Raw genomic sequence first — 19,931 nt, forward strand, 5'->3', positions numbered from 1 at the left:
GGTCTGGCTGTAATCACGTTAGATAGGGGATCGAATATATTGTCCCCAATAATGGAACAACTCCACATGCTGGGCCTCTTGGCGCATACAAGGGGGAGAACACAACATTGCCTGGGTAGTATTTTTGTCAAAAAGGTCTAACCTCAACAGAATCATGAAGAATCCATGACGCATCCAGATTGTGGGATTTTTGACAAAACAAGCCTGAACTCTTAAAAAAAAAAAAGTCAATGTCATGCAAGAAAAAAGAAAAGGGCTCGGGACAGCTGTGGATTACAAGGAGACTAAAGAGACATGATGACAAAATGCAACACCTGGTTCTTGGTTGGATACTGGATTTTTAAAAAACAGCTAAAAGGACATTTTGGAGACAACTGGAGAAAGTCGAATAAGGACTCTGTATTGGGTCATGTCATTATGTCAGTCCTGACGACTTGGTGTGATAATGGTCGTATGGTTCGCGTGTGACGCAGGGCTAGTGCTTAGGTGGGGAGATGTGTGCTGCTGTGCCTAGGACTGAAATGACAATGTCTGCAGTCTACTTTCAAAGGATTCTGCAAAAAAATCTCAACACAACAGAACATACGCCCAATACGTGATGGCGGCCAGCAAGAGAGAGGGAATGTGGCAAATGTTAACAATAGGTGAATCTGGGTAAAGGATACATTGGCATTCGTTGTACGATTCAACTTCTCTGCTGGTTTAAAGGAATAAGAAGTTAGGGGAGAGCCAGCCCTGATGGCCTAGTGGTTAAAATTTGGCGCCTTCCGCTTTGGCGGCCCAGGTTCAGTTCCCAGGTGCAGAACCACACCACCCGTCCGTTAGTAGCCCAGCTGTGGCAGTGGCTCACACAGAAGAGCTAGAGTGACTTCCCACTAGGACATACAGCCATGCACTGGGGCTTTGGGGAGGAAAAAACAAGTTAGGGAAAATTATTATGATAGTTTTCTTCACAATATACAGTTATTTTAATGACGCATACTATCCCACCATAGAAATATGCTGAATTTGTTTAACCAAACCTACTACCAGATCACATATTCTTAGCTCTACACTGTGCACATCCTTATGATTAAACATTGGCACACATTCACGATTGTGTCATCTGGTGGACTCCCTGTCATATCATAGCGTACCAAAGGGAAGGAATTTTTACACAGTTTTTAGGCTCTGTTGGAATGAATTCTCATGCTTGAAGCTTACAAGAGACTGACGTCACCTAGATGCAGGTTATTAGTGTGACGGAAGAAAACATCCCCGTGGGCTTCTCCAGAGGGTTGGGTGAAGGGTCAGGACGTGCTTCAGAGACACTGAGATGCTCTGCACAAGCAAATGTGGAGAGCAGAGTTTCTGGCAGCACATTAGAGGGGCCTGGGTAGCTTTGAGCAGTAATATGTCCAGATCCTACCTCAATGTGAGTTGAACCAGTGTCCCTGAGGGTGGGACTCTGGCACTAATTTGCTTTACGAGCTTCCTAGGGGGTCATGAGGTGCAGCTGGTGTTGAGAGAGCCTGGTGTAGTAGGATCCAGAAGGAATGGTCCGGGAGTGGGGAGGAATCTAGGGTGGTGGGAGGGAGGCGAGAGAAGAAGTACTAGTCAGCCCTGAAAAAGGGCTGGAGAGAGAGAGAATGTAGAAGTCATTAGGAGGGACTAGGGAAAGTTAGGTTGGGTGGGATATGATATGGTGTGACTTTTTTCTCTCTCCTCAGGGACCTCTAATAAATTTATAATTTCTCTTCAATGCTTTTGTAGCTGGGATCTTTTTTGGGGGAGTGGGCATGGTTTCCAGACTTGTCTCAAAGGTGGGGACTGTGTGAGAGCCGAGGCGGTCTGTAGAGGACTGTGCCCACTCCAGTTACGTTAATTCACAGTGGAGGCGAGCGTTGACAGGGCTGCAAAGGACAGCGTCATCGTCTGTCTTGCCGCCCGCCCATTGGGGCACAAGTCCATGAGCTGGCTCTGCCAGGTCACTCGTTTCTCCTCCTGGCCACCCCATTGTGGAGGTCACAGAATTATAATAACTCTGTTATTTTGTTATTAGATTTAAGAGACACTCAGAGTCTCTTGATTTGATGAGCACACACCAGTTTCTGAGGTTGTATCGATTTGAAGCCAATCAAGATAATTCAAACCACAACAGAAATCTCTCTTCCAGAAGGCTCGTTTTAATCTTTTTTTCCTCCTAAAAGGGCATATTTGCTCCTTGTTACGTCTTCTTTATTGTGTAAGAGATAGATGGGCTTCCTATTCTGAAGATATACCTTGGAATTTTAAGCACTCGTTAGTTTTGATAGTTCTGCAGCTTCATTTTGCATCTGCATCAGAAAATTTAATATCTTCTTTCTCCATAAAGAGAAGGTGAGTAATAGTGGTTTATTTGTGCTTTTTTTTGTGTGGCCATAATTGCCTTTTTAGGACAGCAGCCGTCACCCAAAATAAGACTTGTAACTTTAACAAAAGCAGCAATTGCATTTTGTGTCTTTCCTTCCATAAAAGCACATACTTCTTTTTTAATAACAACATATAGATGAAAGCTGAAATGTATAGTTTTTAGAAATAAAAGTTAGATCACTTCAGCTAGGACCACTTACGAAACAAAATGTTGCATTCTGTGGTCACCTGTCTTCCTCTTCCTATTTGTTCACAGATGAAAAGAGAAAGTTGAAATGCATTTTTCCACCTTATCAATTCTTAGGCAACTTGTCATCTTGGAATTGATTAGAGCAAAGAGAAAATACCATTAAAAAAAAAAAACATAGACAGGATGTTCCCACTCTAAAAGAATTTTGAAGACTGCTTGCCATTAAAATTCCATGAGTCTAGGTTGGAGTCACACACTCAAATGCCCACAGGGACTGTTCAAGAAAAACAACTGAATAATCTTGATATTAAGTGAACCCTGGAACTCTTAGTGTTAGAGGAGCAACAGGGAGTGCTGGAGACTATGGAAAACTGGAAAGGTTCAGCTGTGTCTGAAGGGGAAGTCACTTCTCGGCTTCAGCATAGTATCTTTTTTTTTTTATGAGAAGCCAGAAATTTATATATATATATATGTTTTAGTGTGTGTGTGAGGAAGATTGGCCCTGAGCTAACATCTTTGCTAATTTTCCTATATTTCATATGGCACACTGCCACAGCATGGCTTGATGAGCACTGTGTAGATCCATGCCTGGGATCCAAACCCACGAACCCCAGGCTACATGAACTTAACCACTACATCATCGGGCTGGCCCCAGAAATCTATATTTTTATGTTAAGTTTCTCAATTCTTAAATGTTGGTCTATAATTCAGTAGTATGTGGGTCAAGCAAAAGTATTTCGTGGGCAAGGTTTAGCTCTCAAGTTGACAGCCTGAGACATCTTATCAGGTCAGAAAAGCTGAAGAAGAGTGTTGGCGGAAGAGAGAGAATGCACAAGGTGTTCTGGAGGAAGAGCCGGAGGAAGACCAGGAGGAAGAGCGGGAGGAAGAGCTGGAGGGCAGAGTGCAAGGAAAGGAGGAGTCTGAAGGCCTGGGAGGACTCAGGATTGTGGACCCAAGTAGAGCCTGCTTTGGTGAAAGGAATGTGTATGTCTATGGTGGGTGAAGCAGGGGGCAGACGGGCGACCAGCAGAAAATGAGTTGTGTTTTAACAAGTTGCACGTGAGGTCGTGACTGAGCATAGCCAAGAGGAAAGGACAAGGAGGCTGTGATTAACCTTGAACTCAGTATGCGTCTGCAGCATCGCACAGCTGCAGTGTTATCTGATCCGAGTTCGAGTCTGGCATCACCATGGAGGCAATTGTCTGTACTTTGTCCTACTCTGCACTTATCAGAGGATCGTACTCTCCTTTGTGTGTCACTTAATGAACAAACAAACACTCTTTTTCTCTTAAATTACAAAAGTAATATATTTTCATTGCAGAAAAATGGAAAATGCTGAAATTGAGAAAAGGAAAAATCGCCTATAATCCTACCACCTAGAATAACAATTAATGGCTTCCTGTATATCCTTCTGGTCTTTTAAAAATAAATATATACTTAAATATTTTACAGAATTGGAATCGTAATTACTACATGTTGTAAATACTACATTGCAGTCTGTTTTTTTCCGTATGAAATATCTTGAACATCTTCCCATATCAATGAAATAATGTGCTGCAACGTGATTTTCAGAGGCCATTTAGCATTTATTCCATTTGATGGAGGCATCAGAAATTACAGCTAATAGTTTGTTGTTGGACACATGCTGCTCCTCCATTATAAACAATGTCATCTTTAACGGTAAATCTCTGCACATATTTTTGGTTTTATTCTTAGGATAAACTCACATAAGTGGAATCATACTGTATTTGTCCTTCAGTGACTGGCTTATTTCCATTAGTGTAATATCCTCAAGATCCATCCATGTTGTAGCATATTACAGAACTTTTCTTTTTTATGACTGGATAATATTCCAATGTACGTGTATACCACATTTTCTTTATACATTCATCCCTCAGTGGACATTTAGGTTGTTTCCATGTCTTGGCTATTGCAAATAATGCTGCAGGGAACATGGGGGTGCAAATATCTTTTCAGGATCCTGATTTCAATTCTTTTGGGTAAATACCCAGAAGTTGGACTGCTGAATCATATGGTAATTCTATTTTGAATTTTTTGAGGAACCGCCATACTGGTTTCCATAGCAGCTGCACTATTTTACATTCTTATCAGCAGTGCACAAGGGTTTCAGTTTCTCCACATCCTTACCAACACTTGTGATTTTCTGGGTTTTTTTTTTTTTTGATAACAGTTATCGTAACAGGTGTGAGGTGATATCTCATTGTGTGTTTGATTTGCATTTCCCTGATGATTCACGATGTTGAGAAACTTTTCACGTGCTTGTTGGCCGTTTGTGTGTCTTTGGAGAAATGTCTGTTCAAGTCCTTTGCCCGTTTTTTAATTGGGTTATCTGTTTTTTTGTTATTGAGTTGTAGGAATTCCTAATATATTCTGGATATTAACCCTTTATCAGATATATGGTTTGCAAATATTTTCTCCTGTTTTGTAGGTCGCCTTTTCACTCTGTTGATGGTTTCCTTTGCTGTGCAGAAGCTCTTTAGTTTGGTGTAGTCCCATTTGTCTATTTTTGCTTTTTTTTTGCCTGTGCTTTTGGCATCATATCCAAGAAATCATTGCCAAGACCAATGTCATGAAGCTTATCCTCTATGTTTTCTCCTAGGTGTTTTACAATTTCAGGGCTTACATTTAAGTCTTTAATTCATTTTGAGTTGATTTTTATGTATTGTGTAAGATAAGGGTCCAATTTCATTCTTTCACATGTGGACATCCAGTTTTCCCAGCACCATTTGTTGAAAAGACTGTCTTCCCCATTGTGTGTGTTGTTGTGTGTTTTTTTTTTTTTTTAGGAAGATTAGCCCTGAGCTAACATCTGCTGCCAACCCTCCTCTTTTTTGCTGAGGAAGACTGGCCCTGAGCTAACATCCATGCCCATCTTCCTCTACTTTACATGTGAGACGCCTACCACAGCATCGCTCGCCAAGCACTGCCATGTCCGCACCTGGGATCTGAACCGGCAAACCCTGGGCCGCCGAAGCTGAATGTGCAAACTTAAACCACTGCACCAATGGGCCAGCCCCTCCCCACTGTGTATTTTTTACAGCCTTGTTGAAGATCAGTTGACAGTATATGCATGGGTTTGTTTCTGGCCTCTCTATTCTATTCCATTGGTTTATCGTCTGTCTTTGCCAGTACCATACTGTTTTGATTACTGTAGCTTTGTAACGTGTTTTGAAATCAGACATATGAGGCCTCCAGCTTTGTTTTTCTTTCTCAAGATTGTTTTGGCTGTTTGGATTTCCTTGTGGTTCCATATGAATTTTAGGATTGCTTTTTCTATTTCTGCAAAATAGAATCCCAAAGCCATTGGGACTTTGATAGAAATTGCATGAATCTGTAGATTGCTTTGGGTAATATGGACATTTAACAATATTAAGTCTTTCAATCCATGAACATGGGATGTCTTTCCATTTATTTGCGTCTTCCTTAATTTCTTTCAGCAATATTTGTAGTTTCCAGTGTACAGGTCTTTCACCTCCTTGATTAAATTTATTCCTAAGTGTTTTATTCTTTGTGATGCTGTTGTAAATGAGATTGTTTCCTTAATTTCCATTTTGGATTGTTCATTGTTTCTGGCACCGTATTTGAAGCAATATATACGCAGACTAAAATGCCTCCAGAAGAGATTGATAATGGTGGGAAGACCAGAAACTTTGCTTTATGAAAGAAAGTTTGAGAAACATGCTGGTAACTAGCCTGGAAAGGAGAACACCAGGGCTGACACCATCACCAACTTCAAAGCCAGTCACTACCGAAAGGCATGCTGGGCTTTTCTCTGATGATGGAAGCTCTCCAACTTTGAATAGAGGCATCATTAAAGTGACATGCTTCTATATTCATCAAGACACTCGTCATACAATTGGTTAGGAGCCTGGTATTGAGATTCATTAGACTTATGAGTGAATTCTAACTGGGCCACTTAGCTGTGTGACCTGGGGCAGGTTATTTAAGCTCTCTGAATCTGAATTTTTTCACTTATCAAGTGGGAAAAATTATAGTATCTCCCTGATAATAATTCTATAAGATGGATGCATAGCATAGTAGCTCATAATTCTGAAGACTTAGCGTCTTCTCTGCTCTTTGGTTATTTCAGTGAATATTACCGAGAATTTTAGCGAGTATTATTGAGAGCACACAGCAATGTGCCTAGTGCCATGTCCTCAAGAGGATTCCAGAGAGACAAAGATATGACCTCACCCTTGGGGGGACTAGAGAGACACAAGAGGGAAGGACGTGGACTTGACACTGAGAGATGGGAAGGGGAGCATTTTCCAGAAAATAAAGAATGGGGCACAAAAATGTGTGTAAATAGACAAACGGTGTACACAGCAAACAAATATACGTGTGAATGAATAATAAATAGAAAGGGAGGAAGTAAGAAAGAAAGCCACAAAATGCTCACATTTGGTTTGGTAATTTTTTCTTTCTGTTTTCCAAATTTTATGCAATATTAGTGTAACCATGTGAATTTTATTCTCAGCCACTGCTGAAGAGGACATAGGAAAAAAGAGGAAAGAATGAGGAGGGACGAGGAGACGTTGACATTTGGGTTACATTACATTTAAAAATAACTTTATTTTTCAGTACTATAGAGAAACCCATATTTGGCGACATGAGTAGATTTTAAGGACAAATTTAGCATGCTACAATCTTCAAATAACTTTTAATCCGTTAGTTGCATCAGTATTTTTGTAGCCAGTAAAATGGTGCTGATTTATGTCTGCTTTTAAAGAAGCCATTTAGAGAAATGTTGTTTCCAGTCATTGAAACAACAAGCTCGAGAATTTTTAGATTCACAAAAAGCTATTTTCTGAGGGTGGTTAGATTCTAAATGTGACCCTCGTGTAAAAATATAGAAATGTCAGCCGAGTCACAAAATAAAGCTAATAGGTCAAAGACCACATTCAAATGAAGCTTTTAATAAATATTTCAGTAAATGAAGAATTCACTTATTTGCTCAGCAGATAGTGACTGAGTGTCGTGGTTGGCGGTGTCTCCCGCTGTCTGCCAGGATTTCCCCACTCAGTCTTGACAGACTTCACCCCTCTGTCCTCTGGAGAGATGAAGCACACTTCATTGTTACCAGGTCAGGGACGTTATAGAGGACATTCTTGCCATGGGTGAGAGCTTGGACCGGATGATGGCCAAGCTTCCGTGTTCCTGTGACATGGCGGCTGCCTCTCACCAATTCCATGGCATGGCTTCGTTTACAGCCAGTTGAGAAAGAATCATGCATTTCCAGAGTGGTTTTATTCTTATCCCCGAATGTCGTACTGTCGGTGTAATGCAGGAGTGGCAGCTATCCCCTAAGTGTACCACGGCCGACGTACAGCAGGTGGGCTCTCCACAGGGAGGCAGGCCTGAGAGATCATCACACCTGGCCATCCCAAAGGTCTTTGTTTTCACTCTCTCCTTTGATGAAAAAATGAGCCATTTATACCTATCTGAGGAAAAAAAAAAAAAAAAAAAAAGAACCATGAATTATGTCTGGCATCTATTGGTATTGATGGGGACTGGGTAGCCTTCTGCGAATGATCCCAAACCGTATCCGTACTTGGGGGTTCAGACACACAGGAATGGAGTGGAGAAGCCAACAGACACTTAATTGCAAGGGGGATGAATATTTGAGAGCCTGGAAGAGAATCCACCACAGAGAAAGGAGGACAAGCCTTGGTGAGACTGACTCAGCAATGAGGCTGAGGGTTGAAGGGGACCAGCGTTTCATTAGTCACAGTATTTGGCTGTGACTTGAACCCGCCTGAGCCCAGCCCCCCTGGAAGTGTATATGTGGCTTGGGGATGAAGGGGCTGCTCGTGTCTAACTCCTGGGGACCTGAACAGCTCTAACAGAGTGGACCACGGGGCAGGAGACAGGTGAGCTCTGGCACCTTGGAGGGGCAGTAGAGAGCACTGGGGTGTGGTTAGCACCGAAGACGAGTGGCCCAGGTGACTGGTGACAGTGGCAAAATGGTGAGCACAGTGTTGAGCACCTGGGGTGCGGAGCTGAGGTGTACGCGTCAGAGTTTTAATTTGCATCCCCCCATCTCCAGAGCAGTAGAGCATCTTCTCAAGTCTGTTAGTCATATTCCACCTTCCTTTTTGTTGCATTGGATCTTCATAGCCTTTGCTCATTCTTTACTATTGAGCTTGACTTTTGTTATATTTAAGAATTCTTTTATAAATTCTGGAGACTAACCTATTGCAGTTAAGTCTGCTGCAAATATCTTCTCCCAGCCTGTGGCTTGTCTTTCTCTTTAGCTTACAGGTGTCTTGTGGTGCAGGAAGTTTCATTTTAATATTATCAGTTTTATCAGTCGTTCACATTATGGTTTGCATGCCTTTTTACACCTTATTTAAGACATTCTTCCCAGCCCGGAGGGCGTAAATACGTTCTCCTATGTTTTCTTAAAATATTTTCAGAAATATGAATTCTTCTGTCACTAGTTACTGTTGCCCATTATGATGATTTTGAAATTCATCTGTGATGATGAGGGTAGCTGTGGTTCATTTATTTTTACTGGTCCACAGTATTCCACTGTATGAATAGATCACAATTTCTTTGTCCCTTCTATCAGTGGGCGCTTCATTTGTCTTCATTTTTTGGCTATTATTGCGAAGAGCATTCTCGTACCGTCTCTTGGACATATGGAGAAGTTTCTGAGGGTGGAATTATTGGGTCATAGGTAATGCACATCTTAAGCTTTTCTAGGTGAGAAAAACTGTTTTCCAAGTTGGTTGTATCAAGTTACGCTCTCTGCGTAAATGCAGAAGTGTTGACATGACCTCATGACATTGCCAACACTTATCTTTATGATTTCCTTCCTTCTCCTGCCTTTAGGTTTATTCTGTTTTTCCTTCTCAAATGTCTTGGGTACTTTGCTGATTAGTTTTCAGCATTTAGGGCTATAAAATTGTCCCTTTTCTGCTTTAGCTGCATCTTGTAAGATTTTTTAATGAAATTTTTTTTACATAATCTCCAAAGTATAGAACTTGCCAGTAAAGTAGAAAAAAATTTGTCATGGAGTGTCAGAGCCTGATGGGGTAAGCTGCGTGCCTGTCCACCTAGGGGAGAGGCGGTGGCAGTGGCTGGAGACTGGTTTCAAGGGGGACGGGTAAGATGTGTTGCTCTATTAAGGAGAACAGGAGCCAGGCTTCTTGCTCTCAGAGAAGAGAGTTACACCTATGGACGGGGAGATAATTAGAATGAACTCTTGATGCTGGCTTGGAACTGGAGGCATTCGTGTGAGGTCTGTGGGTGTCCTCCTCACCCAGCTTGGTCTCTGGCACCTGGCAGGAGACTGCCCCTCTGTGTGGCTGCCCTCCTCGCCCTGTTGGGACGCTGGCACCTCCCACCAGGCGCCCTGCTTGGCCTGGAGGATGCCGTCCTCACTAGGTTTGGGCTTCAACACCCCACACCAGCCTGCTTCCTTGCACAGATGCCCTCCTCTCCCGGCAGGCTCTGACTCCCCACGCCAAGCCGCTGCCCTGCATGGACATGCTCCTCACTCCTCTTGGGCTGCGACACCCATTCCAGGTCACTCCTCTCAGTGGGCACCTAGGAATAGCTTGTTCTGTCCACCGAACGGCTTAGGACTGAGTGGGTCAGGAAGGGAAGGGAAGGAGAAAGGCATCCCATAAGTTTTGATAGATAAGATTTTCAATGTCATCCAGTTTGAAATAATCTCTCATTTCCAATTTTGGTTTTTCTGCAACCATGAATTATCTAGAAGTGTGTTTTAAAATTTCCAAAAATGTACAGTCCTATATTTAGTTATCTTTTGGTTCTTGATTTCTATCTTAATTGCACTGCATTCAGAGCATATAGTTTGTATGATACTGATTCTGGTTTTTATTATGAATTGCTTTGTGCCTAGTAAACAAGAAATTTTTACAAATGTGTTATGTGCTCTTGAAAGGTATTTCTAAGTGTTAGGCATGTGGTTCTATACATGTCCATAGATTAATCTTAATTGTATTATTCAAATATTCTAGCCTTCCTAAATTTTTGTCTGCTTGATCTATCAGTTTACTGCAAGAAGTGTAATAAAAATCTACCATTATCACTGAGGATTTATAAATTTCTCCGTGTAATTCTTTTGCTTTTTGTTTTGTATATTTTGTTACTAAATTTATTTTGTAACTACCATTGTCATAGCTCCCGGGTGAATTACTCCTTTTATAATTATGTAGTTATTGATATTCTCAATAACGCATTTTCTCTTAAAGTTTCATATAGCCACGGCAGCTTTTTTTGGGGGGGCGGGAATTAATATTTCTTGGTATATCTTTTTCAGTCTTATTCTCAACCTTTCTCTTTCGTGTTTTGACTGTTTCTCTTGTAAATATTACACATGTGGCTGTGGATTTATAAATTTCTCCTTGTAATTCTATCACTTTTTGATTTGTACACTTATTTTTTAAACCAAATATGGCAAACTTTTAAATGTCGAGTTTAGACTGTTACATTTGTAGTAAGTACTGAAATGGTTATTATTTTTACCATCGTTCTGTATGCTTCCTATTTATCCTGCTTTCCCTGTGCATCTTTACCCCCTTTTCTACTTTTTCTAACATTTTCATCTTATTTTTAAAGATTTCCCTGGGCATCATAAGCACTTAGTAAGAAACTAGAAACAAGAAAACCCTGTGCTATATGTTAGCAGGCATGGTCGTCTAATTGAAAATCTTGGTTTCTCTTTCTTTTAGCTCTCAGTTTCTGCATCTTCAGAACACTTCTTCAGGACCTATCAGAGCTCTTAAACTGAAAACATAGTTTTGTGTCTCACATTTGTCCCACTTCAGGGTCTATCATGACAATTTTTCTCATGCCCATGCCTTGTAATGTCTATATAATAGCCTATCGTTGGCCATGAGTGTGTTTTCAGTTGCTTTGTTACCACAAGCAATGCCGCAGTGAACATCTTTGTGCACGATTATAATTCCTCTCTTAGGATAAATTCCTTGCAATTGCTGATCCGGAGGAGGAACCATTTGAAAGGCCTTGCTTGGTGTTGCCTAGTTGCCTCCTGAAATGTCACGCTGCTTTGTGTGGACATTTTCCAGCAGAGTGTGAGAATGCCCGGAGAACATTGCGAGTGAGTCCCTTCTCAAGGTCACGTTGACCCCAGCGGGGTCAGGCTTCAGGCAGAGCCTCAGTCGGGTCCAGGGGAGAAGCAGGGGGAATGGGAGGCTGCTGCCACGGGTCCGGGCACTGGGTGGGTGTGGCCTAGGACGGGGACCTTGGGGTGAGAACCTAAGAGACTCTCTTGGGGTCCCCGCCGGCTTGTCCCTGCAGCGGGTTCAGCACACAGCCGCCCGGCTCAGAGAGTACACGACATCAGGGGTCTCAGGTGTGCGGGCCCTCATTCCTGAGGGCCATGAGAGACTGGGCGCTGGGCCCTGAAGGAGGACCCCCTGGACGCCCCGCTCCCCACGCCGTTGCATTGGAAGCACATTCCGGCCCTGCAGTGGGGGGAGCAGCCAAGAGGGCCCTGTGTGTGCCTCTGCGCCTGCCCCTGTGAACGGCAAGCTCGTGCTGGAATCGCCGCCGTCTGTTGACTCCGTGGATGCTGTGCGGAGGTCTGGGCGCTCCTCTCTCCCTCGAGCTTCTCTCCCGGGGAGAGCGAGGGAGCGGGAGAGGGGCCGAGGCTAGGCCGCCGCCCGCCGCCGCGCAGCCAAGCCCGGGCGGCCGCAGGAATCCGCCGGCAGCGGCCCCCGCCGCCCGCCGCACAAACGCGCCCTTGTTCGGCCGCCTCGGACGCGCGCCCCGGGCTCGGACCTCCCGGGCTCCCCCGCCGCCCGCGCGCGGACCCAGCGCCCGGCCGCGCCGGGAAGGGGACGTGCCGCCCGCCGCGGACTCCCGGTGCGCGGGCTGGGGACACGCTCTGCCAGCGCGCCTGGCGCCCCGCCTTGGGCTCTGCTTAGCCGTGGAAGGCCAGCCCCAGGCCCTGATGGCTTCACCTCCAGCCCGTGGGCTGCTCGAGCTCTTGTGGGTCGTGGGCATCCGCCACCTACAGAGGCGGTAAATGTGCCCTTGCCACGGGCACCCCTGCAGTGGGCATGGATGGGGGCGCTACGGTGGGGGTGGGACAGAGCTGGACGTGGCCGCCGGGTCCCTTCCCCTGTGCTGTTCTGACATAGTATCCCACTCTGAGCATGCGTGGGCCAGACTCATCCTCAGAGCTGGACCTGCCTACCTGCCCCTCCCCCCAACACGTGCTCCTCGCCCACCGCCCACCACGCACCCTGAGGAGTGGCCCCCTTTCCAAAGGCAGCGAGGCGCTCCTGAGCTGGGGGTCCCCTGACCCCCTGACCCTGCGTGGCCTTCCTTACTCTTGCACATCTCGTGAGGATGGGTACCCATCCCTCCACCCACTTCTCTACTTAGCAGTCATTTATTGAGCGCCTGCTGTGTGCCAGACTGTTCCAAGCGCTGGGTAGGCATCAGAGAACAAGGCAGACCCAGTGTCTGCCCTGGGGCTGCCATGGCCTGACTCCAGAGCCTGTCCCTTCATGGCGTGACACTGACTTTGGCAGATCCCTCACCGCTGGCCTCAGCTTTGCCTACCTACAGACGCAACATAACGGTACACAGGACAGACTGCCAGACCTGAGCAGTCAGTCACTGAAGATCCCCTTATCGAAGACTGGCAAAGAGCCCGGCAGAGAAACAAAACAGAAAGAAATCCCAGGGAAGTGAGAAGAAATGTGCGTGAAACCGAGGCCCTCACACTCCATCAGCATTAAATTAAACCAGTGCCGACCTGCTATTTCTCACCAGGTCCTGTTCTCTTTACTCAGCAAGTTCCAGCAAGACCTCACGTTCACATCCAGGGGGCAGGAAATAAGAAGGCTGTGATTCTCCATGAGATGGGAAGGCTGACCCTGTTTGCTGAGTAGGCTGGGGTAGGGGGCTGTGAGGGTAGGATTGGCATGATCTAAACACAAGGGCATTGGTGACAAGACCACAGGCCGAGTCTTCCTCCATCTATAAACTCTCCATTCTCACCTTGTTCCCCGATACCAGCTCTGTCCACATCTCTCCCCTGCTCACAGACCTTCAATGGCTCCCCATGACCACTGACTTAAGTATAAACCCCCCACACGCCACAGCTGCAGCATGACCTCTGGTCTATCTTCCCAATCCCATCTCACATGACCTTTCACACCTGCCCCCCGCTCCAGCCAAACAGGACAACTTGTTGCTGCCTGTGCACCCCTCTGTCTTTGCTCTTGATAATCCTGGTGGCTGACACACTGTGTGCTGGGTCCTGAGCTTTCCTTATCCCAGTCCTACAGGGAGGAAGCATTATTCCCTGCCTTTGGACAGGTGATGAAACTGCCACTCAGGATAGCTCTTGACTATCCTTACTTGATAAGGTAAATGGCAATTTGAACACAGCCTCTCGGTCCCTAGAACCTAAACTCTTGACTGTTAGGTAGACCTTTGGTGGGGTGACGGTGCTGTGTCCTGTGTGGTCTCTAGTAAATTGACATCATGAAAACACTAGAAGGTTGGGGTGAGATAACCAAAAGCAAGAGATGAGACCCGCTGACCTGGATCTCTCAGGAAACCCCAGATTGTCTCCCGTTAGGTCTTTCTCTTTTCCCCCAGCACACACTCCTACCCCATATGCTCCCACCTGGCTCCATTGTGCCCCACCTTCTCCACCAGCTGCCAGGGAGCTGGCTCAATGGAGCACAGGTTTCCTGGGCGGGGACCAGCAGCACCAGCCCCTCCCAGGCTCCCAGCAGGCAGAGATGGAGCCGCGGTGCCGGAGAAGGGGTGCTGATCGCTGGGTTCTCTGGGGTCCTCACACTGCTCAGTTGGCGTTCTTGTTAGGATATCAGATAAGTGGATGCCATGACCCCTCCCGCAGAGGAAGGCACTGGGGAAGGGAGGGACCAGGAGCCCAGGTGCTGAGGCCACAAGGAAGGGGCCCCCCCAACTTCCGGTGGAGACCAGCACCCCACCCGCAGAAGGAGGGAAGTGATGCGGTTTCGGTGTTCTTCCAAGGTCCCAGAGAGCCCCAAAGAGGGCCGAATGGGCAGTCCAAGAGAGCAGAGCGGGTCGTGGGCTGGTGGCAGGCCATCTGTTCCAGGCCTTTCCTGGGTTTTGCCCACTGCCCGTTAGGCCCAAAGGTCAGGCGAGGCAGTTGAAGAAAAAACCCTCCCTGTGAAGTGTCTGGGAGGAGAGAATGGCCCCCTTTCAGCAGCGCCGCTTGGAGCCAGGACAGTATTCCCAGAGGGAGCCGGTCGGTGAATGGTCATCTGTCTGCCTGGATGGACCAGGGCCTGGTCTGCGAGGGAGGGGACCCTGATTCTGGTTTCTGTTTGCAAATTCAGGGGCTCTGGAGCACTTCAATAAATAAACACCTATTTATTGAGCTCCTACTGTGTGCACGGCACTGTGAGGGACACAAAGGAGCACAGATTTGAAAAAACCACAGATCAGAATTTATCCATGCAAATGAGTTTGCTCTCTGGGGAGGCTGGATACTCACATATCCAGGGAGGCAGCGGCTATTTGAGGAGCTCCTCCCAGCCCCTTCTCCAAACGATCTTGAATTTTCTCAGTGCGGATGGATGGTGTTTTAAAATTAAAAATAGCTAATAGTCCTTTGGGGCTCATTCATCCTTTGCCTACTATGAACCAGGCATTGTTCTTGTTGCTGGGGGATGAGACTCTCCTGGGAGGGTTCATGCTTTGGTAGGGGTGGTCAGAAGGTTCGGCAGCCCAGTGACCAGCTGGTTATCCTTCTAACAGCCCCCTGGCCCACCGGCTCTGGGAATGATCCCTGCCGTCAGAGAGCACAGCTCGGGCCTGGTGTAAGGTGCCCAGGGGTTAAGTACAATGACAGGCAGCCTGGAGGTGCTGGGGGAGCAAAGAGGAGAGAGCCCTCACCACACAGGGAGGGATGGGAAATCAGCCAGGCTGTCCCAGAAAGGATAGTAATTCCAGTGTTTACTGGGCACTCTTTATGCAGTAGGTCGGGTGCTAAGCACTTTACACGGATTAATTGTCTTGCTTTATCATCACAGCCTTTCCAGGGATACGATAGGACTCCCTGTCCACAGTTCACACATGATGAAACTGAGGCACAGACAGTTTAAGTAACTTGTCCAAGATCACACAGCAGGCAACCAGATTCAAACCCACTTGATCTGATCTCTGAGTTGACCTGTTTAACCTCCACACTGTGCTGCTTCTGGGGAGAAGGGGAGGAGGCAGATGGCTAATAAACCACCACCAAGTTTTAATGAGACTAGTTTTCTTGGCTCTGAAGACACTTCCTAATGAGGATTCACGAGCCGTGGCAGTGCCACCAGGCGCAGAGCGTGGCCTACTGAGGGGGAGCAGCATCTAGAGTCTTGGAGGAACTCGGGCTTTGGGTGGCCCCACCCGGCTCTCCTCGTTCCTGCTGAGTGACCTTAGGCACTAACCTCTGGGCGTTGGTTCCCTCATCTATAAAATGGAGCTATTGACACCAGTTTGGCAGTGTTCTTATGAGGACTAAAAGGATCATTTACGGAGAGCGTGTTAGCAGAGTAACCACTCAACAACTATCAATCCTCCTTTCTCTTCTTGAAGAGATTATTCAGAAGGACAACACTCAGGCTTAGGTTGGTGGGATTAGAGTCGTCATAGTCCCTGCCATCATGGGCCTATTAAAAAATGCAGAAGATGAATGGCCTGGTCAGAAGTTGGCACAAGAGCCAGAGGAACTGCCCACATTCAGTCCTGAAGAAAGGACTGAAGTGGAAGGGAAAAGGCCCATGGTTGTAAATTTTGCTGCCGTGCGTGGATATGTCTGCTCTCTGGCCCCCATGGAATCATTTGCTGTCTCCACTCCAGCATAATCAATAGTGATGCTACCCATCCTCGTTGACCCCTTTACGGGGCAGGACGTGTTCACAGTGATGTCACTGTCTCACCGCTGTTCTCCACTGTGTGCTGTGCAGAGACGATCGCCCCATTTTCCACCAGGGAAACTGAGAACGGGAGTGAGTGCCATGTAACTAACAAGTAGAGTGAGAACTGGAAACCAAGTGTCTTCTGAGTTTCCCCCAAAGCATGCCACGAGACAAGTCCTTGGGTGCAGATGGTTTATTTGACAGGTGGTCCTAGTGAGGGGACGGAGAAAGTGAAATAGGAAGAGAGGAAAGACCATACAGCGTACATTAATGAGTAGGTCACGGATTGGGCAACTGAGGCTCCATCTCCCTGGGGGCCTCTGAGAAACCATGTGGAACATGCCTCAGACTTGTGCCCTTCTCTACTACCCAGGACAGGTGGTTGGAGCATGAATCCATCAACTCCTGTCCCCTGGGGTTTGCGGGTTGCCCCTGGGAGTGTTACTTCCAGGGCTTTTGTTAATTTCTGGCAGGAATGAGCTCTGGTCTGGCAGGAATCTCTCAGACAGGTAAGAAAAGAGAGGAGGGAGGTGCTGAAGGCGAGTCTTGCTTTCCCAAGCCTCCTCAGATGAGTATCTACCTTGTGGAGTTGTGAGAATCAAATGAGATGATACTAAAAAGCAGTTTGAACATTCCTGGTGCATTTCAGTTGGACTCGTATGAAATTGCCAATATTCAACCGTTTCTGGCCCACAGAAATGAAAATTTTCGCACAGTTCAAACTATAAACTATATAAGCGCCAATATATATTAACACTTGCTATTATCAGTTATAATATTATTTTTCACATTTCCTACACACAAAGAGAGGCAGTTGAGGAGCGCTAACTTTCCGCAAGTCGTAGAATTGGGGTCGCTGGTGTTTTTCTCTCCTTCCAGGTGCAGGAAGGCCCCACAGCCTGGGTGAGTCAGCAAGGGTCCCACTCCGAAGGACTGACTCAGGGTCCTGCCCACCCCTCTCATGACTGGCCTGCTTCATGCCTCATTCTGGGTGGGGTGTGGAACGCTCTGCTCAGCCAGAGTCCAAATGCCACGTCCTGCTGAGCTCAGGAGGAATTTCACAGCCTCTGTATAAACGCAGCCTGTGGAGGGACCTGACTGACGCCCAGTCTCTCCCGGAGGGTTGCTTCACCTCCCACTGCTGGCTCCTCTAGGCTCTCGGGGAGGGGGGAGGTGTGGCAGCCATCACTACGCTCACGCTGGTCTGCGTGGCTCCCTGTCCACGAGTCCTGGACGTTGACACATCTGATTCGGGCTGTTTTCTTGGCCTGGGAAGGGACAGACGTGGCCTGAGACCCTGAGCACACAGTGAGGAAGTGCTGGTGGCTTTTTGCCTCCTGCTTTCCTGCTTCTCTAAAGAACAAACCCGGTCAACACACACCGTAAACAAAGTCAAAAGACAAATGACACACCAGGGGAAATGTTTGCAATCTGTCTCACAACTAAAAGGTTGACATTTTATAAAGAGCTCTTTGAAATTGAGAAGAAAAAAGAGCAAAAACCTAATAGAAAAATGGGTCAATGACATGAGCAGACGGTTCATAGAAAAAAGAAAGGCAAATGGCTCTTAAACATGTGAAATTGGGTTCAGTCTTGTAAACAATAGAGAGGTGCATATTAAAACTTCACTGAACTATCACGTCTCCTTATGAAATGGGCAAAAGTCCCAAAGTTTGACAATCCCCTTTGAGGGGAGCTGCACTGGCCCCCACATTACTGTGGGTGTGCAAATGGAGGGAATTTGACAAAATCCAACCAAGTGGCATTGCAATTACCCTTTGTGTGGGCAATCTCATTCAGGAAACTACCCTGAACATACTGCTGGATATGTGAGTCCGTGGCTATTCATTGTGGCCTCATTTGTCAAAAATAGGAAGAACCCAATGCCCATCAGTCGGGGACTGGTGAAATAAACTCTGGTACATCCACATCATGAGGACCAGGCAGGCCTGAAAAAGAATGAGGAAAATCTCTATGAACACATATATAGTGATTTCTAGGGTATGTTAAGTGAAAAAAGCAAGATGCCTAATAGAGTGTAAAGTGCAAATTTTTGTGTGAGAAAGAAATGAAAATAGTAATTAGATATGGACATATTTGCTTAGTTTACAAAACAGAAACTAAAGAAAATAATTACATATTTGGCAGGGAGGGGCTGCTGCTGAACACGGTGGAGAAGGTGAAGACAATAGTGAGACTTTTCTGAGCACACCATTTTGTATAGTTATAATTTTGGAACTACGTAAATGTTTTACGTGTTTTAAAGTAAAATTAAATAAAAGGAAAAAAAGCAAACCCCAAAACTAAACATAAGCAGGAGCAAATAAGAGTAACTCCATGTTAAATTGATAATCTTACTTCATAGAGAAACAAATTATTTCAAACAACTTAGCATTTTTAACTTAGCATTCTGACTAGAGTGAAATATATTTTAAGGAGAGAAACAACTGCAAGGAAATTTTAAATTTCACTCTGTAGTTTTGTTGCTTGAAGTAATATCAGTATTGTAATTTTGAAACTATTTTATTTTTGTAGAATAAAGTAAATGAGAAAATACACTAATTGTGTTAGGAACCAAGATTTTCCTTATAAGGGAAAAGGGATACAAATATAAAATAAAAGAAATTTAGAAAATAAAACTCACACTATTAAATTTTCCTTAAAAATTGTAATATGGATGCATGGTCTTAAAAGTTTACTTCCTGTCTCTGTCCTCTGAAAGGTACTTAAAGCAGTGACACCCTGGTAGCAATGAGCACACCCAGTGCCTCCATCTTGGTCCCTAAGCACCGAGGTGCTGGAGCTTGGCTGAGGCCAGCTATGGAGCAGGAAAAGCACAAGATAAGCCTGGAACGACTTTTGTGTCAGAACACAAGGAGGATGAAAGATGAATGGAAGTCATCTCAAAAGAACACAGGAGCCAAGCTGAAGGGACTTCCTCTGAACAAACGTGGCCCAATTTGAGGCACTCCTGTGAATTATGGCTCCTTAGAGATGTCCCCCCAAAATAAACACAGAGAGAGTGAGAAGGAGAGGAGGGAAAGCTCTCTCTCTCTCCGTTTTTAAACCCAAGAAGGTGTACTTGCATATGTAAAAGGAGTGCTAGAACTAGAAAAGTGTTCCACAAGCTCCAGTGTAGTCATCGATTTAGGCAAAGATGGTTAATGGATGTCAAAATCATTAGGTGAAAGGTCACTAGACAACTGCTCAGCGTCAAAGTAGCACTCCACAAAATTACTTATTTCAAAGAGAAAAATATACCTTTACGATGGAAACACCTGGAGGTCGTCACCCCAACCAGAAGCTCAAACAGCAGCACGCAGAGCAAGGCGACCTGGTGGAATGTGCCTTTTGGTGTGATGCAATGTGGAGTCCGCACAAGTACTTATGAGATATTCTTACCAAAATTTGTTTAACCC

The sequence above is a fragment of the Equus asinus genome, chromosome 2, assembly GCF_041296235.1.
Source record: "Equus asinus isolate D_3611 breed Donkey chromosome 2, EquAss-T2T_v2, whole genome shotgun sequence".
Classification (NCBI taxonomy): domain Eukaryota; kingdom Metazoa; phylum Chordata; class Mammalia; order Perissodactyla; family Equidae; genus Equus; species Equus asinus.